Source organism: Leopardus geoffroyi, chromosome A2 (assembly GCF_018350155.1).
Source record: "Leopardus geoffroyi isolate Oge1 chromosome A2, O.geoffroyi_Oge1_pat1.0, whole genome shotgun sequence".
Lineage (NCBI taxonomy): Eukaryota > Metazoa > Chordata > Mammalia > Carnivora > Felidae > Leopardus > Leopardus geoffroyi.
In genome coordinates, this window is record NC_059331.1 from 124,377,506 (window position 1) to 124,400,322 (window position 22,817).

Sequence of the window (22,817 nt, forward strand, 5' to 3'; positions counted from 1 at the left end):
CTTATTCGACTGCCTTCCAAGTCAGAAAGAAGGTCTGTGTGAATTCTTTGAGAGGAAGGAGAGGGTGGCTTTTCTGTAAGCTTAATGAGGGCAGAGACAATTTCTTTTGTTCATCATGTGCTAATGTCTTGTGCAGTGCTTGGCACATAGTGGGATAAGTAGTATTTGTTGAGTGAATGAACCAAAATAGACATGTGGTTGGGCCGAACTGATGTTATACACATCAGGTTTTCAAGGTTACTTTTCAGAAACAAATGTTACCACAGTGCACTCATTCTAATCAGCTTCTGAGTTTTGTTTTCTTCTTTAGCAAGCACATGTTGACTAACTGCTACAGTGCATGGGTTATAGTAGTTACCGTAGTGGTAAATGTGGAGGTGATTACTTGGGCCTCCTGGATTCACCTTTACACAAAATTATTTCTCCATATGCCAGTGAGGCAGTATTTATACCGGCCAAGCTTACCAGTAGAAATACTGACCTTTTTCATCGATTTGGAGTTTTGTTTCTATACATTAGTCATCCTTTTGTTATCAATGTTTTTTTTTTTTTGCATAAAATGTGATATTCAGGATTATTGAGTATTAATGATAATATTCACAAATCAAAAAAGGTTTTGGTTTTTAATAATTCTTTAAATTCTTAGATATTTAGCATAAAAGACATTTGTCTCTTTAACCCTCTTTCTCTCTCTTCTCTCTGTGCCTGTGAGAGCTTATTTTCCTTGAATTCTTCCAGTTCTCTTATTTTACTTTGCTTTTCTTCACCTAATGAAACTTCAGAAAAGTAGAATTTTTATCAAGGAAAGTTTAAAGTTAGATTGTAGACATAATATGGGCATGGTATGGACTATAAAGGTCTGATAGCACAGTAGTCCCACATTTGTGATTGAAGTGGAAAGAAAATGCTGTATATAAAAGGTTCAGTATGTTTGGATATAATTGTCAGTAAAGGAGGTGAACAGATTTTACTAATAATATATACGAGCATGGTGGAATACTTTTTAAATCGTCAAATGACTTCTATAAGCTTGTATGGGATTATATTGTCACATAAATAAAAATTCATGCATTCTTTGGAATAAAAAGACCGCCAAAGAAAACAGTGAACTGAAGAATAAGTAAGTCACCTTTTGCCTCATCTTGAGGCAACCCTAGATAATCAGATTCTCAGCCTTCAAATAACTTCTAATTGTCTAAACTGAAGCTTTTTTTCTTGTCTGCTAAGGAAATGTATTAGTGGCCACATGTGGTTGCTGAGAGGCTGTGCTTCCCAGAGCCGTCTGGATTCTTTGATAGTCATCCAGAGAGTGAATTGATATGCTCAGCTGGGGTGAATGAACAGCCAGAACACAGTCTTGCTTTTTTGTATGGGTATATTAGTGCTAATAAAAGATTAATGCTATTTTCCTTATAGGGAATCAACAGATAATGTTTTGATAACCCTTGTCTCACCAGTGAACCATATGGCCCTTATTTTCTAACAGATATGGTTGAAATGTAAGAGAATAATGTTAGAAAAGGATCCCTATGGCGTGCTGGCTCCTATTCCTTGCCTAAGCATTAAAGTGTAGGTGTTTTATAATATTGGAGAACGTCCCTCATTTGTTTTTAAGATCCTTTATGGATCCACAGTGAGAAGTCGGAAGATCAAGGGGATAATAGGATTGATTCTCATCCTGTGCTGGGTTTTCTCATATATATGGTATTCATTTATAAAATCTTTGGTCCAAGACCCATAAAACAATGTTACTTTCAAATAGAGTCTTCCTGTATATTACATTGTATAAAACCTTTAGTTCCTGGGGGAAAGTTATAAAGAGGGTTCCCTGTAGTCTGCAAATTCATTTTTTACGTGATTATTTAAAGTTGTTACTTTTCCTGAAAGGTGAATTCTGATTCCTTCTATATATATATGCTATAGAAATTGGTGGTTAAATGTCTCCTTGCCTACTGTGGCTAAGAGGGGAAGGGCTAAAAAGAATATTTTAAGTTTCTTAGTGTTGTTTGAAAAAAATAATAATTTCTTTCATGGTGGCTGAATGCCAAGGCTGGAAAAGTGTTATGGAAATGTTTGTGGTCAGGACTGCCTTTGACGAGAGAAAGGTTAAATATGGTAGTTTTGATAGGATTTGACAGCCATTTTTGATATCTATATATATATATATATGTTTCATCATGATTCCCTTCTTAACAGTGGAGTAACTGAGCTATTAAATATTTTACTCAATTGAGAAGGAAAATGATTACCATAAAACTACTTTACTTAAATGACACTATGATATAAAATGTTCCAACAGTTTAAAATATTCATCTACAAAACTTATTGCCATGGGAAATGAACAATCCTCCTCTACCCCCCAGTCTTTCTTGAATTAAATTGATTCAGTAACCCTTTTTTCTATCTGGCAACTCTTGCCTGCAGATTTAAATTCTAAAACACAGGGTAGAGATATATGTTAATGCTTAATATGAAAAACAAATGTTTTTTGGCTACTACCAGGTTAAAGTTATTTTAAGAGTACATTAATAGTACTCTGGGTAGAGGATATCTATCTATCTACCTATTGACGTGTGTGTGTGTGTGTGTACATACACGCAATAATATATGCGATAAACTTTAATTAGATTATCTTTTTGATGTACCTTTGGGTGGTTTCCAGTTTTCTACTAATGTGAGTAAAATTGCTGTGAACATTCTTATATAATTCTTTATGTGGACAGTATAAAAATTAGGGTGTTTACATATGTAGGATAATATAAAAATTACATTGCTAATTTTTTTCAATTTTTTCACTGTTATAAAATTTTAAGTACTCAAAAATAGCAAAAATAGAGGTCTTATATTAGTGGGCATGCTTTGCATGGAAAAATGGTATCATATGTAATACTTCTTAAACTTCTAAAGATCTAAAATTTGCACCATCAGTATTTCATACAGTACATAACTTAAGTCACTTCTGCCTAATTTAGAATATCAGAAATGATAAGCTTGGTATATCAGAATAAGTCCTCCCATATTATATTAATTTCAACTGTATTTCTGCCTAAGCTAAAAGTAAGCAGGGTTTTAAAGCCAAATTTCCTTACATTGAAATTTGTGAATAAGAAACCATTTCTAGATCTTTGCTAAAATAAGACAGTATTATTTAATATGGAAACAATAACTGAGAAACTAATTTGGAAAGTTATATTCATGATTTTAGAGTACTATGAATATAAAATGTATGAGTGGAAAATTAAGATTTCATATGGCTTTTTGCAGCTGGTTGATTAAGTCCTATACAGTTCATTGTCTTAAAGATGAAATTTGTACAAGGTTTTGGAAGGCAGGAGTTGTATATTAAAAGTTCTTGTTTCAAAGGTAGTACAAACTGGTTTTTAACAATCTATCATCTTTCATTTACCAAAGGAAATATGTAAAAAGAAAAGGAAAAGGTTCAGTGGGAACAAAACATTGAGATGATGAAAAGCTACATGGAAAGTAAAAAGACTTTAGAAAGACTACTAAAATGAAACTAACTTTTTTCCTCAACAATCTGTCTGAATTCATTTTGCTTTCATTATATATCTAGCCTGGAGGCAAAGTATGTTGAGCATTACAACAAAGAGGGTGTTATAAGGAGGGCTTTAAAAAAAATAATAAAGTATAACATATGTGTAAACCATGCAACTTTGTAACAGGAAACTTTATAATAAGGGAGGACTGTGCTTAGCTTTTCCACAATTTTGGAAGAATGAGTTTTATTAGGTGTTAGACAAAGAAATTATCAACTGACTTTTATGCTGTAAGGTTGAAAGATTTGTTATGACCATTCCTAGACTTTAGCAGTGGTTTTAATGTGGGTCCTGATATATTAGAAACAGTGCCTAGCACTGTTAATATGTCTACCGTTGCTAGTTCTCTTAAGGAATATGATGTTTAACTTTGGCCTTTCAGTGAAAGATTATTCAAAATCCTGTTATTCTGTGGTTTTTCTCAGCAGTATTAGGCTGTTCTTGAATTGATCAACACATAATATAATTTGGGAACCCAATCAATGGTTCTTTTATTTTTGAAAGATGGTGACAAATTCTTTTGAAACTTGGGAAATTGGCTCCATCATTCATCCCTTACTCTTTGCTTTTCCTGCCCAACTTCCTAAAAACTATTGTTGTGATGTCAATGTGTAGAATAGATTATCTATAGGGGAATCAGTGTGTATTAATTATATTGGAATAAATGTAAGCTTGACAAATGATATGAGTTAGTAGGCACTGTGCCTAATAGGTTATTCAGTTAATGAGGACACTAAAATTAGGGACCTCTAACATGCCAGAACCATATTTCTTGTAAATTTCCCCCAGTTTTGAGATTAACTGGCAATGGCTATATTTTTCTGGCTTTTTAAAGTCTAATATATTATGGTAGAGTTTTAGGATTTATATAGTGCTTATTATAGAATAGTTGAGCTCTTTGTATTTATCACACTGTTATTGAAGTGAGCTAGAGGAGTAGAAATAAGTCTTTTACCTTTTGGTTTTTCAGTAATCTATCTTTTAAAATATTATTCCATACTCATTTTCCTGTCTTCTCTCTCTCACTTAAAAATGATTACATACCATGCACATTTATGTACTGTTTTCATTGAAGGCGGGGGACTTTAATGGCACCCTTTAATATCCGATCCACTGCAGGGATGTTAGAAAATCAGGGTTGAAGTTTCTAGGTTTAGGAGAGAGATGTTAGAAGTATGTTAGCAAGATATATTATTACATATTTAAAAATAGACCATTTATTTTAAACCTTGTAAGATCACAGAATAACTTTTAATCATGTGCAATTCATTTGACAAAAAGTCAAATAGTACAGACAAGCTTATGAAGGCATCATTTCCCCCCACCCCCTGCTTTTTTTTTCCTCATGGCTAACTCTTTATCTCTAAATAATGTGATTACACCACTGTTATTGGATTCATCATACTTAGGTTTTGTCTATTGATGTACCACAGTGATCAAGAGTTTTGATTAATGACACATCCTTTCTCGTATCCTTTTTCCAGTTAGATCACTATCTAATTTCCAATGCTGCTCTCACTTCAACTACAAACAGGATACTCAAACTCCTATTTCTTTTTTTTTGTTGTTGTTGTATTAAAATTTTTTTTTATAAAAAAATTTTTTTTAGCATTTTATTCATTTTTGAGAGTGAGTGAGAGAGAGAGAGAGAGAGAGGGAGAGAGAGAGAGGGAGTGAGAGAGTGTGAGCAGGGGAGGGGCAGAGAGAGAGGGAGACACAGAATCTGAAACAGGCTCCAGGCTCTGAGCTGTCAGCACAGAGCCCAACGTGGGGCTCGAACCCACAAACCGGGAGATCATGACCTGAACTGAAGGTGGCACTTAACTGACTGAGTCACCCAGGCACCCCAAACTTCTATTTCTTATTCCATCAGCTTTCAGTCCCTTGATTCCACATTTTGTAAAACGGACACATTAGCTATTTTATCTATACGATTATTACTGTCTACCTTAAGTCTCTCAACTTCTGACAACTCCACCTTTATTATTCTTGCTTTGTCAAGAGTAGTAATATGTACCTACTGGTCTGTAATTACAACTAAATCTTCTGTGACTTATCTATAGATGATTCTAAAAGTTAAAATACATACATACATAAAATACAATACAAAAATATTGTTCAGTATAGTATACCAGGATCATATTTCCTTCTTTATGATTACAATGTCCTGTGCTACTCAAAGGAAAATGTTTTAGGGGATTCTTTTTAAAAAAATCCTACATTTCACTTCATAGCCTTGTAATTTCTCAAGTTTTCTAGGTTTTCAGTCATACTGTTGAATTTGAATCTGTCAATTCCTTCTGCTTCCTATCTTCCTATTATCTGGAGGTATGAGATTTTTCTTTCCCCTGGTTTTTTACTTTTGAATTATCTAATTTTGTCCTGGAGTAATTTTTATTTGGTGGTGGTGGTGGTGGTGGTGGTGGTGGTGGTGGTGGTGGTGTGTGTGTGTGTGTGTGTGTCTTGGGCTTTTCTTATTGCTGGCCTTCCTCAAATATCTTACTGTCAGTTTTTCTTTGAGGGCTAATCAATAGAAAGAGTAGGTACTATGAAAGTTGGGTTTTTGATCAGCTGGCTTAGCTTTAAAGTGAGGGGATGAGGAGCTAGTTTAAATTAGGGATCTTCAAATGTCAGAATGAGGAGAAAAGGCCTATACATTCACAGGAACTAGCACCAGTATTAATTACTATAGTTCTTCTCAGACAGGTCAATATTTCTTTCTTTCTTCTTTCTTTAGGTTTATTTATTTATTTTGAGGTGGGGGAGAGCAGAGAGAGATGGAGAGAGGGAATCCCAAACAGGCTCTGCGCTTCCAGTCTAGAGCCCCATGTGGGCGGGCTCAACGCATGAACTGCAAATGAGCCAAAATCCAGAGTTGGATGCTTAACTGAGTGAAGCACCCAGGCACCCTAGGTACATATTTCTTTAAAGAGAAAAACCCTTCTCTCTCTCTGTTTTGTTTTGAGGATGATGGGCAGTAAATACCTAGTTTCTGAATATATGACAAGTGGGAAGAAGGAAGGAAAGGAGACAGTTGGCTAGCTGGCCATCCTTGGCTATCTACATATTTAATCTTTTTTTCAAGACATTTTTTAAAAAAATTTTTATTTTTTTTATTTTTATTAAAAAAAAATTTTTTTTTACGTTTATTTATTTTTGAGACAGAGAGAGACAGAGCATGAACAGGGGAGGGCAGAGAGAGAGGGAGACACAGAATCTGAAGCAGGCTCCAGGCTCTGAGCTGTCAGCACAGAGCCTGACGCGGGGCTCGAACTCACAGACCGCGAGATCGTGACCTGAGCCGAAGTTGGCCGCTCAACCGACTGAGCCACCCAGGCACCCCTAAAAATTTTTTTTAACATTTATTTATTTTTGAGACAGAGAGAGACAGAGCATGAATGGGGGAGGGTCAGAGAGAGAGACACACACACAGAATCCAAAACAGGCTCCAGGCTCCGAGCGGTCAGCACAGAGCCCTACGCGGGGCTCGAATCCACGGACCGCGAGATCATGACCTGAGCTGAAGTCGGATGCCCAACAGACTGAGCCACCCAGGCGCCCCCAAGACATTTTTATTGAGCTATAAGTTACGTACAATTCACCTATTTAAAGCACATAATTCAGTGATTTTTATTATAGTCGCACAGTTATGCAGCCATTACCACATCGATTTTAGAACATTTTTACCACTCCAAAATAAACCTCTTACCATTAAAATGATTTTGAGACTCAGTGGACTGTGTGGAGTGGGGATGGGGTATGGTTCCCACGCAGTACCAAATAATTCTCTTGATACCAGCCTGGGGTACTACAATTCAACTCAGTTCTGACACTGTCTGGAGATAGTATCAGATTCTACAGGTTAAAGGGTCAGTTCTATAAGATTGCCCCCCACCTCCATCCCACCCAATCACTTCCCCACTTCAGATGCTAGTTGTAAACTCATGTTGGTACCTGTGCTTCTGACCCACCAGCTACAGATTGGAAGTTCCCACCACTCCCTTCTTAGACTTTGGACACCAGTCCCAAGCCCAGGTTGGTACTTATACTTCTGATGGCAGCTATAAATGAGAGGTTCCCATGACCTCCTCCTTAGATTCAATTAATTAAGTTGTCAGAGAGACAACTTACTAGATTACTGATTTTTGTTTTTTTTTTTTTTTTTTTATTATTTTTTATTTTTTATTTAAAAAAAAATTTTTTTTTTCAACGTTTATTTATTTTTGGGACAGAGAGAGACAGAGCATGAACGGGGGAGGGGCAGAGAGAGAGGGAGACACAGAATCGGAAACAGGCTCCAGGCTCTGAGCCATCAGCCCAGAGCCTGACGCGGGGCTCGAAATCACAGACCGCGAGATCGTGACCTGGCTGAAGTCGGACGCTTAACCGACTGCGCCACCCAGGCGTCCCTTGTTTGTTTGTTTTTTACATAAAGGATATAACTTCAGAATAGCCAGATGGAAGAGCTGCTTAGGGCAAGGTATGGGGAAAGGGCTTGGAACTTCCATGTCTTGCCCAGGTGTGCCACTCTCCCCAAATTTTCATGTGTTCACCAACTCGGAAGCTCTCTAAACCCTGTCCTTTTGGGTTTTTATGGAGGTTTCATTACTTAGGCACAATTGATTAAATCATTGGCTGTTGGCTATCTATTCAACCCGCAGCCCCTCTCCCCTCCCTGGAGGTCAGGGGATAGGAATGAAAGTTCCAACCCTCTAGTCATATGGTTGGTTCTCCTGAAAACGGCCCCCATCCTTAGGTGAGGTCCAAAAGTCACCTCATTAACATGACAAAAGACACTTTTTATTGCTCCCAACACTTAGGAAATTGTGAAAACCTTTGGACATTTCACATAAATGAAATCATACAATATGAAGTCTTTGTGATGGCTTTCTTTCACTTATGTAATGTTTTCCAGGTTTATCCATACTGTAGCATGTGTCAGTATTTCATTCCTTTTTAGTGCAGAACGGTATTCCGTTGTATGGATATACCACATTATATTGATCTATTCACCAATTGATGAAAATTTAGATACTTGATGTTAACCAAAAGTCTGAGAAGAGATATTTGATGGACATTTAGATTTTCTACTTTATGGCTATTGTGATTAATGCTGTTATGAACGTTCATACACAAGTTTTCATTTCTCTTTTGGATATAAACCTAGGAGTAGAAAAGCTGGGTCTTATCATAACTCTATGTTAAACCTTTTGAGGAACCGCCAAACATTTTTTACAAAGTTGCTGAACCTATTTTCATTCCTACCTGTAATGTATTAGGGTTCCACCCAAGAATGAGGTTCTCCACATCCTGGCTAATACTTGTTATTGTCCATCTTTTTGATTATAGCAACCCTGGTGTGTGTGTGGTGGCATTGCACTGTGGTTTTGATTTGCATTTCTTTGAACTGTGTGTTCCTGGGGCTAGGGCTTGTCAATTGATGTGCTTTTCTTTAGGATAGTTAGGGGACTGCCTAGCTATTTTACTGGGTACTCAGATATCTGTAGCTGTAGGTCTTTGAGGTTCTTCTTTCTCTATAGGTGGTCTTCTTTCTCTATGAGTTTCCTTAACTTCTTTCTGGGGAATGTGAGCCTAGTTTCATGGTTGGGGAGGGAATTAGAGAATTGACTATTCAGGATGGTAGACTTTTTCTTCATCCATGTATTTTCAGGTACTTGCCCCATTCCCACGCTATTCTTTTTTTTTTTTTTTTTAATTTTTTTTTTCAACGTTTATTTATTTTTGGGACAGAGAGAGACAGAGCATGAACGGGGGAGGAGCAGAGAGAGAGGGAGACACAGAATCGGAAACAGGCTCCAGGCTCTGAGCCATCAGCCCAGAGCCTGATGCGGGGCTCGAACTCACAGACCGCGAGATCGTGACCTGGCTGAAGTCGGACGCTTAACCGACTGCGCCACCCAGGCGCCCCTCCCACGCTATTCTATGTCTGGTTCCTCTAATCTGGAGTCCCTAGTTTAGTTCAACTTCTCCAGAGATTATACTTTCTTAAAAATTTTATTTTAATGTTTATTTATTTTTGAGAGAGAGAGTGCGCGTGCGAGCAAGCATGAGCAAGGGAGGGGCAGAGAGAGAGGGAGACACAGAATCTGAAGGAGGCTCCAGACTCTGAGCTGTCAGCACGGAGCCTGTCATGGGGCTCCATCTCAAAAGCCATGAGATCATGACCTGAGCCGAAGTCAGATGCTTAACCGTCTGAGCCACACCCAGGCACCTTGAGATTAATACTTTCTGTTTTGTATTACTTACATAGGTTTTTAAATAACTCTCTTGTTTTCATATCCCATCTTACTCAACTTTCTCTGGTGCTTTTACTTCCAGGGTAAAATTCCTTTTTAGGATTTTATGGACCTTGCTGTGTCCTTTTGTATGGTTTACCTTTTCTCTGTTCACTTCGCATCTTCACGGATTGTGCTTAGGCTTACCACAGGTCTTTTGAGTTCTTTGAAGGAGTTTATGTCTGTTTATTTTACTCTTTGTTGTTTGGGGTGGTTTTTTTTTTTTTTTTTAGAGGAGAAGAGGACATAATAGTCTTTAATTAACAATCTTGAAAAAGGAAGTCATACTAGTTCTTTTGATATAATGCCTTAGAGTCACTAGTCAGGTAAAGAAAATGTGAGTGGCTGTCTCCACAGGCTCTTAATTTCTGCCCTGAGTGAAATAATAATAAAGGGGGTCAGAATGCTTGCCAGGTCATGATTACAGAAGCTTGGCTGTAAGTCATGGGCAAAAAGCTTGGTTGTCTGCCCCCACAGTTGAGTGAGTTATTTCACCTCTGGGACCCAGTGAATGTTCAGACGGTTGAGTAATCCCACCTCAGGCACACGGTTGGCAGCAGGGCAAGTAATATCTGAATACTTGGCATGATAATTAATGGGAATATGGGGGAGTATAAACATTTGACATGACTTTGTCTCTTAGTTTCTTACAGCTTCATTTTCATTGCTATCAATAGGATTGGTTTTACTGAGAGAATGAGGGTATTCTTAGTTTTGGCAGATGCAAGGATTGCTATCATTCTAATATGGTTTCTCGAGGGAAAGGAGATGAACATTATGTTAGTCCATGATTACTATAAGAGTATTTTTTTACCAGTTTATTTTTATTTTTAATAAATTTCAAAACATTTTAAACTTTTTTTTTAAATTGAAGTGTAGTTGATATACAATGTTACATTAGTTTCAGGTGTGCAACATAGTGATTCAGTAACTGTAAAATTATGCTATGTTCACCACAAGTATAGCTATCATCTGTCACCATACATTGCTATTTCAGTATCACTAACTGTATTTTCTATGCTGTGCCTTTTATCCCCAAGACTTATTCATTTCATAACTGGGATGAACCCATCACTAAAGTCAGAAGATGATATACTTTTATAGGTAAGGTCTTGGTTAAGTTCTTAGCTCTTTGGTAGATGTTGTGGATTGAGTTAGTCCTGTTTGGATCATATAGAATTTGGCAGCAGATGTTGGCTGACAAAAATCACATGTTTGCTATACAGAGAAAAGACAAAACTCTAGAATAGTGGTTCTCAAACTTTAGTGTCCACCAGAATCTCCTGGAAGGCTTATTGAAACATGGATTGATAGGGCCCCTCTCAGTTTTTAATTTAGTAGGACAGAGGTGGGGCCCAAGAATTTACATTTCTAACAAGTTTCTACATGATGCTGATACTGCTTGTGTGGGGAACCATACTTTGAGAACCACTGCTTTTGAACAATGGTTCCTAAACTTTAACGTGCAAAGAATTTTCTGGGAAGATTTACTGGAAATGTTGCTTCTAGGGCCTTCCAGAAATTCTGATTTGGAAAGTATAGGGTGGGGCCCAGGAATCTGTATTTTAAAGTATCCCAGCTAATTTTGGTGTGTGTATGTGTGTGTGTTTGTGTTTAAATTCCATTGTATGGATATATACCACATTTCATCTATACATTCATTAGTTGATGGACAACCCCAGATAATTCTTATACAGTAGCCACAGGAGATGAGCATACTATACTATGAGAAATGCTACTCTGTAGGTTTCATGTAACAAAGATTATAAATGAATTATCCTGGGGCGCCTGGGTGGCTCAGTAGAGTGTGCGACTCTTAATCTTGGGGCTGTGAGTTCGAGCCCCATGTTGGGTCTAGAGATTACTTAAAAAAAATCTAAAAAATTAATCACCCTTATTTATTTTTACTAAATTGAAATGCTACTTGTCTAATTTCCATACATGCTTTTGTATCATTCAGTATCCCAGCAGGAAATAGAATTTAGATGGTTTGAATGAAGATCTTTTAGTGAAGGGATCATTGACAGGTGTAGGCAGAGTTAAGAAAGAAATAATGAAGCATCTAAGTATTATCAGCAGTGGAAGCTTTTACCATTTCTAGGGTTGAAGGGACAGGAGGAAGTAACGGTATTATTTTGAGGGTTTATTAAGAGCAGGAGCCATGGAGAAGGGTCCTTTCTCTTATTCTTTATTTAGGCAAAAACTTCTCATTCCCAGACAGAGGAGACACAAAGTTTCATCAGTCACCTTTTGTTATAGGGCGATATTTTAGTCATTTTCCCATCTGAAATCAGATTTGCAATGTAGTCATCACCAGTGCTCATCATATAACATAGCGGCAAAGGGATGGGATGGGTGGAGAAATAATTGATTAATATAAAATATGCTTAGCTGTAACATTCTCCATGTTTGTAGTTGGTCAACAGACTGAGGTTGATAATCATAACTTACTTTCTCCACTACATGTTTTATATCCTCCTTGTATTTTCCCAGCACATTGGCTAGTCAGACTTCTTTGCCTTCATATCCCAAAGATCTGAGTCCTTAAGTATCCTATGTTTATTGGATTAACCTAGTTTTTCATTAACTTTATTGTTGGACATAGGAATACTAAGAGGCTGCCCAGTGAATCCCTTGGATTTTAGATGTAGTTTACCTGGTCCTGTTGTATAACACCCCCCACTTTCCGCTTAGTAATAGAGAGAAATTACTCTGTCAATACATTACTTTTTTTTTCTTTTCTTTTCTTTTCTTTTCTTTTCTTTTCTTTTTTTCTTTTGCCTATCCTGTGGTGGTGGAATCTCAACAGGGGCAGTCTCAGCTTGAAATTTAATAGAACTGTGACTGTGTTCCTTGCTGTAAGCTTTCTTTTCCTGGGAATGAGGGTCTCTAATATCTTCACAAAGATGTGCATTATGAGAAATCGTTCCACACAAATCCTTCTGGACCTCCTTTTTATCAATATTTCAGTCTTGATTCCAACCCATTAGCTATTACCCATGTATCATTGTAAATGTGAATCTCAGGCTGTCTCACATTCCCAGTAAAGTGACAATAAGATACATTACTCAAAATTAAACTCATTGGAAAGATTTTCCTTTGTTACTGTTTTTCAAGGATACCTTGGAGTAGGAAGCTGATGTTATAGCTTACCACTGGTGACAACATATCATGTAGACCCATCTGTAAATCAAGTCTGTGGGTTTTTTCCTCTTCTGTTTATTGGTCATAGGGAACTCCATATGAAGTCATGGGAGAGGCAGTGAAGCAGCTGGAGTATGTACTATGCGAATTTGAGCCACTGACTCATTCAGTTTATGCTTTCTTTTCTTATTCATATATTTCATTTCTCTTCAATGATGAAATACTGCTTCACATACTTAATCTCATGACTCAGTAGATTGGGTAACCCATTTCACGATGGGTAGCTCTGGTCATAAAGTTACTTGGTGTCCTATAACTAGGTGTTCAATCTGTATCTTTGCCCTGTAGAACTAGGAGCTATTTCTCAAATGAAGAATAACTGTTGACAGAAGACCCAAGGGTCTGTGCAGTGACTCTTCTTTTGGGGGTTTCCAGAGGCTATATAGAATAGACCTACCTAATTCGAGTACCACTGGGTCTGCTGGGCCCAATGACCTGTAGAAGATCAGTTTACATTGCAGCCTTTATGAACCTCAGAGCCCTATCTTGCTCTGGGGTCTACTTAAAAGTAGCAACTCTACTTGAATGTGCTATATATTGCTTCTAAGATTCAAGGACACTCTCCGAGTTTCATGCTTTTTTCTTTTTGGAAGGCAGTGCAAGGTGAAGCAACATCTTTTTTTAGAGGGCATATTCTAACATGCCCCAGATTTTCCTGGAAACTTCACAGTGTGGCAGACTCTTGAATTTTTATGGGGTACTTGCCACTTCCTGCTTACCAGATTTATTTATAATGTCATCAGTGTATTGGACCAGCACTAAAAGAAGATACCCTTTTTAAAAAATTTTGCATGATAAAGAGTTTTTACTTGTAAATGCTTATCAGTACATCAAGCAATAACATGTAACAAGTTTTTTAATCCCATCATCTAGTAATTTTGATTAAGAGAAACTAAAAGTGGCCCAAACAATTATGCTAGTATTCTTTGTGCTAACCTTATCCAGAAAGGACTATTTTAAGGCTGGTTGCTGCTCCACAGATTATAAATAACTATTTATCACTTTTTCCTAGATGAAGCAGTTGACCTTCAAGAAAGATTTAGGGGAAAAAAATCTCTTTCTTTCTTTGTTTGTTTGTTTCTTTCTTTCTTTCTTTCTTTCTCTTAATTAATTAATTAATTTAAAAATTTCCATCCAAGTTAGTTAGCATATGGTGCAACAATGATTTTAGGAGTAGATTCCTTAATGCCCCCTACCCATTCAGGCCATCCCCCCTCCCACACCCCCTCCAGCAACCCTCTGTTCTCCATATTTAAGAGTCTCTTATGTTTTGTCCACCTCCCTGTTTTTATATTATTTTTGCTTCCCTTCCCTTACGTTCATCTGATTTGTATCTTAAATTCCTCATACGAGTGAAATCATATGATATTTGTCTTTCTCTGATTGGCTAATTTTGCTTAGCATAATACCCTCCAGTTCCATCTATGTAGTTGCAAATGGCAAGATTTCATTCTTTTTGATTGCCAAGTAATACTCCATTATATATATGTATATATACACACACACATACCACATCTTCTTTATCCATTCATCCGTTGATGGACATTTGGGCCCTTTCCATACTTTGGCTATTGTCAATAGTGCTGCTATGAACATTGGGGTGCATGTGACCCTTAGAAACAGCATACCTGTATCCCTTGGATAAATACCTAGTAGTGCAATTGCTGGGTCGTAGGGTAGTTCTGTTTTTAATTTTTGAGGAACCTCCATAATGTTTTCCAGAGTGGCTGCACCGGTTTGTATTACTACCAGTGTGCAAAAGAGATCCTCTTTCTCTGCATCCTCGCCAACATCTGTTGTTGCCTGAGTTGTTAATGTTAGCCATTCTGACAGGTGTGAGGTTGGTATCTCATTGTGGTTTTGATTTGTATTACCCTGATGGTGAGTGATGTTGAGCATTTTTTCGTGTGTCTGTTAGCCATCTGGTTGCCTTCTTTGGAGAAGTGTCTATTCATGTCTTTTGTCCATTTCTTCACTGGCTTATTTGTTTTTTCGTTGTTGAGTTTGATAAGTTCTTTATAGATTTTGGATACTAACCCTTTATCTGATATGTCATTTGCAAATATCTTCTCCCATTCCATCGGTTGCCTTTTAGTTTTGCTGACTGTTTCCTTTGCTGTGCAGAAGCTTTTTATTTTGACGAGGTCCCAATAGTTCATTTTTGCTTTTGTTTCTTTTGTCTCTGGAAACGTGTTGAGGAAGAATTTGCTGCAGTCGAGGTCAAAGAGGTTTTTGCCTGCTTTCTCCTCGAGGATTTTGATGGCTTCCTGTCTTACATTTAGGTCTTTCATCCATTTTGAGTTTATTTTTGTGTATGGTGTAAGAAGGTGGTTCAGGTTCATTTTTCTGCATGTCGCCATCCAGTTTTCCCAGTATTATTTTCTGAAGAGACTGCCTTTATTCCATTGGATATTCTTTCCTGCATTGTCAAAGATTAGTTAGTCATATGTTTGTGGGTCCATTTCTGGGTTCTCTATTCTGTTCCATTGATCTGAGTGTCTGTTTTTGTACCAAAAATCTCTTTCTTTCTTAAAAATTGTTTAACTATATCTAAGAAAGAAAATGCCAGATATATATGTTGCTTGTGTTAAAAGGCATGAGGCAATGTATACTTGCTGAATTTCTATGACATATGAGGTAAAAAGATGAAGACTTTGGATAAGCTCTAAGTTTGTACCAAAAAGCTAGATTTCCTATTCTCCAAAAGGTAAAGGAACCTATTATATCATGTACAGCAATAATTTAGTGCCTTTTTTAGAAGAATATAATTTGAGCTTTGCTAAAGCTAGCTTCATATTCCATGAAGGCATCTGAAATGCCAATCCATGGAACAGGGTCTTCTTTCTTTTTCCCCTAAGCATTCTTGGGGCAATTTCCATGGATTTCTGGTTGGATGTGGTAGACTAAGAGGTTATCCATGACTTTATCCCTGTTCTGCTGGAAGTAGTTCTGGAGGATGGTTATTCCCTGGGTCTTCTCCACTTCAGTGCTGCACTTGAATCCCAGACCTCAGCTTCCTCGGCTTTGAAACTCTTTCTCCCTTTATAGGTGAAATTGTTTAATTGTAGCCTGAGCTTCTTTGGCCTGCTTCAGCCTGAGGTTTTTTTGCTTGTGGGCCACAGGCACGTTCTCTGTGGCCTGCTTCTTGCTTGCAGCAAACAGTTGTTGGATGTGCTGGGACTGACTGACTGTGGTGGCAGCCTATACTATCATCTTTTTTTTTTTTTAAACTATACCTGCACCCAGAGGTTTCTTTCTTCTTCTTCTTCTTCTTCTTCTTCTTCTTCTTCTTCTTCTTCTTCTTCTTCTTCTTCTTCTTCTTCTTTTTTTAATGTTTATTTATTTTTGAGAGAGAGAGGGAGACACAGAATCAGAAGCAGGCCCCAGGCTCCGAGCTATTAGCACAGAGCCCGACACAAGGCTCAAACTCATGAACCGTTGAGATCATGACCTGAGCTGAAGTAGGATGCTTAACCGACTGAGCCACCCAGGCGCCCCTGTACTACCATCTTTTGACAGGCAAAGGAAACTACTTGTGATTGTCTTTATTCATTTCTTTGTCATAAAGAAATGTAATAGATTAATAGATTTGTACCAGGTTTCATGAACTGTGTTAACGTTTTCCATTAAAATATACCTTATTTTTGAATAGCAGCTGTAATTGGAATCTCTCCTAAGTTTATGATAATCCATAGTCGTTATCCAAGATCCATTTGGCTCTTTCACACACCAAACAGGGTAATGAATGAAGATGCATCGTAGTTGTGTTTTTTAAGTATTTGATGGTGGCACTAATCTCTGTAATTTCCTTAGGGATGAGTTTTGCTTTTGAGAAATATGTTAGTTTGGTGGGTTGGGGGCAGTTCCAAGGGATTCCAGTTAGTCTCTGGTATCATAATAGCCTTCATAATACTCTTCCTTAGGTAGAGGCTAAGGTAGGGGTTCAGCTAGTTTATATCTGTTCCAACTTTGAATTACATCAGTGGGAAAATAATGGCAGGATGGGTCTATGCACCCACAGAACTTACTGTGAGAAAAACTTGGGTCAAGTCTTCATTGACCACTGGAATTCCATAAGCCCCACTTTGAGTAGTGATCACATGGCATTTAACATTCTCAGATATTAATGAACCTAGAACCTAAAAGCTTTCTTTTGTGTACCATCACCCTATTCATATGGCCACCATAGATACTTTTAGGTTCTCTGCCTGTACCTTAATTTGGAAGTTCAAGGTCCTTTTTTTATTTTGTAAGTGCTTAAGCTGTGTAGGTAGCCAACTAAGCAGTCTTTGTAATTACTCTTGTCATCAAACAATCAAGTGCAATAGCCATTTATCTCTCAAATCCATGTCTTCACTGGCATTTTATCCCACACTGCACTAATAATATTTTGAACAGTTGTGATTCCATTGTATGCCATGTATTTCTTTTGTTTTCTTTATTTCCCCTCTGCATGGAAATCACCTGTGTGTTCATCAGATATGTGAGCAAACCAGTCCTCAAATCCCTGAGTACTATATCTGTTAAGATCCCAGCAGGAAACAGAATTCATGGCAGATGGTTCAAACAAAGGGACTTTCAGGGAGTAGGATTACTTATATAGCTGTGGGAAGAGTTAAGAAATTGTCTCTATCGTTAGCAAAATAAATATAAACTATCTAATTTAAGTAATTGTATTTTGGGGTATTTTTGTTACGACAACTTGGCCTTTTCCTTAACTAATACAAGAATTTACATTATTATAGCTGTGTAGGCACTACTGACATCTGAGGCATAAGTACATTGCTTCTCTTTGTTTTCTCTGAAGTTAAAGATAATTTAAAGAACATTTTTACACTCTTTAACCAGATTTCTCCATTGTTAATATTATTATCTAATTTGTTTTTTTGTTCTTTCTTTCTTTTTCTTTTCTTTTCTCTTTTCTTTCCTCCTTACACTCTCTCATGCATACACAATTTTGTTTTTCCTGAACCATATGAGAGTACATTACATATATCATGGCTCTTTATCCCTGAGTACTTTAGTGTATATTTCTTAAGAATAGGAAAATTCTTATGTAGCCACAGTACAGTTGTTAATTTCATAAAATTACATTGATATAATAATTTTATCTATTCTAATACCCAAATTCTGTCAGGTGATCTAATAATGTAAAAATGTGCTTTATAGCATTTCTCCTCCCTCTCCCCCACTATTACAGGATCTAGTTTAGAGGCAGGCACTGTATTCATTTGCATGTATTTTTAGCCTTTTTTAAGCTGTGAAATTGCCAAAGCCTTTCTTAGCCCTTTATGACATTGACATTTTTGAAGAGTCTCCGCCACCACTTAAAAAAAAAAAAACATTTCTCAATTTGTTTATCAATTGCTTCCTTGTAACATTAAGATTATACATTCTTTTAGCCAGAATACTGCCAAGAATAGCTAGAATTGCATTTTCCTCACAGTATCATGTATAGTCACCTTCACTGATTAATTTTTTTTAAAGTTTATTTTGAGAGAGAGAGAGAGAGAGAGAGTGAGAGAAAGAGAGAGAATGAGTGGGGGAGGGGCAGAGAGAGAGAGGATCCCAAGCAGGCTTCATACTGTCAGCGCAGAGTCTGATGTGGGGCTTGAACCCACAAACTGTGAGATCATGACCAGAGTTGAAATCAAGAGTCAGATGCTTAAATGACTGAGCCACCCAGGCACCCTGGTGATTAATTTTGATCTGCTGGTCAAGAGGTTGTCTGATTTCTCCACTGTATAATTACTGTTTTTTTTTTTTTTCTCCTTGCTACTAGTAAGCAATGCACATATCTTGCTTTTCATCAAAATTTCCCCTTAAATTTATCATTCATTGATGATTCTTGCCTGATAAAATCTTTACAGTGATGGTTGCAAAATGATTCTTCTACCTCAGCACTTCCTTTATATTTGCCATTTGGCCCGTAGTGTTCTATTAAGCAGTAGATATCCCTTCTCCCTCATTTATTCATTTGTTTATTATTATTAGTGTGGACTCATGAATTTCTATTTTCCCCAATAGTTTAATTTTTTTTTTCAACGTTTATTTATTTTTGGGACAGAGAGAGACAGAGCATGAACGGGGGAGGGGCAGAGAGAGAGGGAGACACAGAATCGGAAACAGGCTCCAGGCTCCGAGCCATCAGCCCAGAGCCTGACGCGGGGCTCGAACTCACGGACCGCGAGATCGTGACCTGGCTGAAGTCGGACGCTTCACCGACTGCGCCACCCAGGCGCCCCTGTCCAATAGTTTATAAGTCAATATCGAACTTAAGAGTTTTGGTTCTTAAATCATTCCAGATTTGGCCAATGTGAAGCCTCTTTAAGCTAGCTCCTGTGTCCTTGTGACATACCTTCCGCTACCCCTGCTCCCCTTTTTTTGTTAGTACTTTTTAAACTTTATAGCACAGCAGGGTGTTCCAGGATCATATTACACCTATCCTGCTCTACCCATGGAATAAGCTATATCTCCGAGAAGCCCTGGTTCCTTTTAGTGGGAAATGGTATTAGAGACTGAGATCTGAATGCTGGGTGTGCTCATGTTTCATGGTGTTTTTGCTTTTAGAGGACAAAGCGACAAATATGTACATGTAAACATACTTACACATACATACAAATGTGTAAGCACATACATGCAGACATGTACAGAAATAGATATATGCACATCAACTTAGACATATACATTATTTCGATATCGTGAGTTCACACCAGTGTCCCCAATTTCAATCTATCTATACACAGTTCTTTCTTGGCTTTCCCATTCCATATTTATATCCCTTCTTTCAAAGTGGATGCTGGCTCCCAACAACATTCATTTGCTCATTCCTACAATACATATAGTAGTTTCAGAGTGTCTTCTGACCATATCACTACAAGAAACAAATCTCTGTTCCTTCTCTTGGTGGATAACTCACTCCCAAAATCAAGCGCTTCTCTAAGACTGCCACTTGGATCCTGCACACTTTCAAGCTCCTTCCCTGTAGCCAGACCCATGAACTCCTAGTCCCAATCCGTGTTGAGTATTTTTACATTTATTGTTTCACTTTTTTTCTTGGATTTTTGTCTGTGTTTTCCCTAAGATCTCTGCTTCCCTCTGTTCCTTTACACAGAATCTTATCCGCCTTTCCTTCTCTACTTTCTATACTTTCAGGTCTCTGGTAGTAACAATGGGCTGATGGTGGAATTGCTGTTGGAATTCCTCTGCCCACATATGGTGGAGGTTGCAGTGTTCTCTTTATCCCAGTAATGCAGAAGGTACAAGGATAATGTAGTTTTATGGTTTTTTTTTTTTTTTTTTCCAGGAGAGTAAAGGAGGGAGGGTTTTGGAATTAGGTGACCACCATTATCCATTATTCTGTGTATCCAAAAAACCCTGTTTTTTAAAAGATACTTTTAGATCTCAGACATATTAAAATGAATATAAAGGGACATTATGAACAACTTTATGCCAATATTTTAATAACTTAGATGAAATAAACAAATGACCTTAAGACCACAATTTACTAAAAACTGACACAAGAAGAAATAGAAAGTTTTAGTAGCTATATATCTATTAAGATTTTTGAATTCATAATAAAAAATCATTTCAAAAAGAATATTCCTAGCTTAGATAGTGTCACAGATGAAATACAGTAAATGTTTAAGGAAGAGATAATACCAATGTTATATAAACTCCAAAAATAGATGAGGAGGTAATGCTTCCCAACCCATTTGTGAGGCCTGAATGGCCTTGATACTAAAGCTGTCAAAGATATCATAAGAAGGAAACATTACAATCAGTCTGCCTCATTAACACAGATGCAAAAATACTAAAATAATATTAGAAAATGGAATCTAGCAATATGCAAAATGGATAACCTGTCATGAGCAATTGGAAATTTATTCCAGGAATATAAGATTGGTTCCACACTTGGAAGTAAATCCATAAAAAACAAGAAAAACTGTAATACTTAACATAAAATGAGTTATAGACCTAAATTTAAAAGCTGAAACTATGAAACTTGCACAAGAAAAAAATAAATATTTATTTTTATAGAGAAAATTTTTATTACCTCAGAGTAGGCAAAGATTTCTCAGGCATACAAAGCACTAATCAGAAAAGAAACAAAATGGCAAATTATACTTCACCAAAATTAACATCTAGTCTTTGAAAGATAACTTCAAAAGATAACATTTTTATAAGAAAATGAAAAGGCAAGCCTTAGACTGAAAGAAAATATTCACAATGCATATAGGTGACAAATGAGTTGTATCCAGAACATATGGACTCTTAAGACTCAATAAGAAGCTAAACAACCCCAATTTTTAAAAATGGACTAGTATTTGAAGAGACATGTCACAAAAGAAGATATACCAATGGCCCAACAAGGACATGAAAAGATGCTCAGCATCAATAGGCCCCAGGGAAATTCATATTAAAACCATAACGAGATAGCTCTGCATATCCAGCAAAAAAGCCAAAATAAAAAAAGACTGAGGGGCACCTGGGTGGCTCAGTTGGTTGAGCGTCTGACTCAGGTCATGATCCCAGGGTCCTAATTCTGTTTAGAGTATCATGCTAAGTGTGGAGCCTGCTTAAGAGTCTCTCTCTCTCTTCCTCTGCCCCGCCCCACTGCTTGCGTGTGCTCTCTATCACAACAAAACAAAAAACAAAACAAAACAAACAAAAAAAGACCGAAAATAACAAGTTCAGTTACTGGCTGATCCCATTGAACTTGTGACAGCTTGATTTTATGTTCTTGTATGTAAGATGTGTGGGAAGTCCAAGGTACGTAAAACCTTGAATTGCAGGTAACTTGTTCTGTGAGTGTTCTGCAGATGAGCAAATATTTCTAATACATTTTAACTTGATAAACAAAAGACGTCTTGCAATACAAGTAGTATGTGACACATGATCACAAGTGAGTCAATGGTTCTTAAAATTCGCTTTGATACACAAGTGCTTTGGATAACAAGCATGTTTCCGGAATGAATTATGCTCACAAACCAAGGTTTTACCATATTTCCTAAACTTATTTGACTTGAGGTATCTTAACTCCCATTCCCTGTAGCTCTTGTTACGGCTTGGTTTTAGGCTTTATTAGGTGAGTCTAGAGCAGGGTTTACTCTAGGGCATCGTTCTTACTTTTAAAGGAGCAGACTTTCTCAGTGTGTTTACAAGGTGTTAATGAAGCCTCTCCATGTCAGCTGGGCTAGACCTCTAATCGCCCAGCACTGCTTGACTTCTGGTATCTGTCCCATTCCTTCCCCTGTAGCAGTCATCCTTTGGTAAATCCTGTCATCTCTCCATGTGCATGCTCAGGTCTGTGCTCAATTATGGACTCTCAGGAAACTATCTCACAGCCTTATGCTTTTCCCACTGTAGGGCTCCTTTCTCTCTGCTCCACAGGTTTCAAGTTCCTCCCCCAAGTGTGACTTCTGCCTCCTCAGCGTAGTGGCCACTGTGCTCTGCTTGAGCTCCAGCTTGCTGTGCTGCAGTTGGCAGTTGTCTCTTGACAGCGAGCTTGGGCAGTGGTGGCTTTGACCTTATGAGTTTCCCTTCTCTTGGAATCATAGGCTTGTGCTACCTGTTGTCAAATGCGTGCTGACTGTAGTCTGATACATTTTGTTCAGTTTATGGGAGGTTATGGTGGGAGGATATATTATTCCATTTTAGCTGGAAGTTGAAATCCTCCCAGAGTCTTGACTTCCTAATACTTGGAAAACAAGATTATTCTTAGTTTCCTGAAGGACAATAGAAAAGCTATAAGATCTGC

General features: G+C 37.5%; 1 protein-coding gene across 14 annotated transcripts in view; it reads left to right on the forward strand.

The window, feature by feature from the left end:
• BBS9 (Bardet-Biedl syndrome 9) overlaps positions 1-22,817 on the forward strand; it is a 453,760-nt gene that overhangs the window by 53,746 nt on the left and 377,197 nt on the right. Inside the window, exon 1 of one of the 14 annotated variants that reach the window (XM_045495279.1) lies at positions 10,895-10,957. The exons of the other annotated variants lie outside the window; for them this stretch is intronic. The gene's annotated coding sequence lies outside the window, so the exon portion shown is untranslated. Of the gene's footprint in view, positions 1-10,894; positions 10,958-22,817 lie in introns of those variants that run through there. 14 annotated transcript variants of the gene reach the window in all.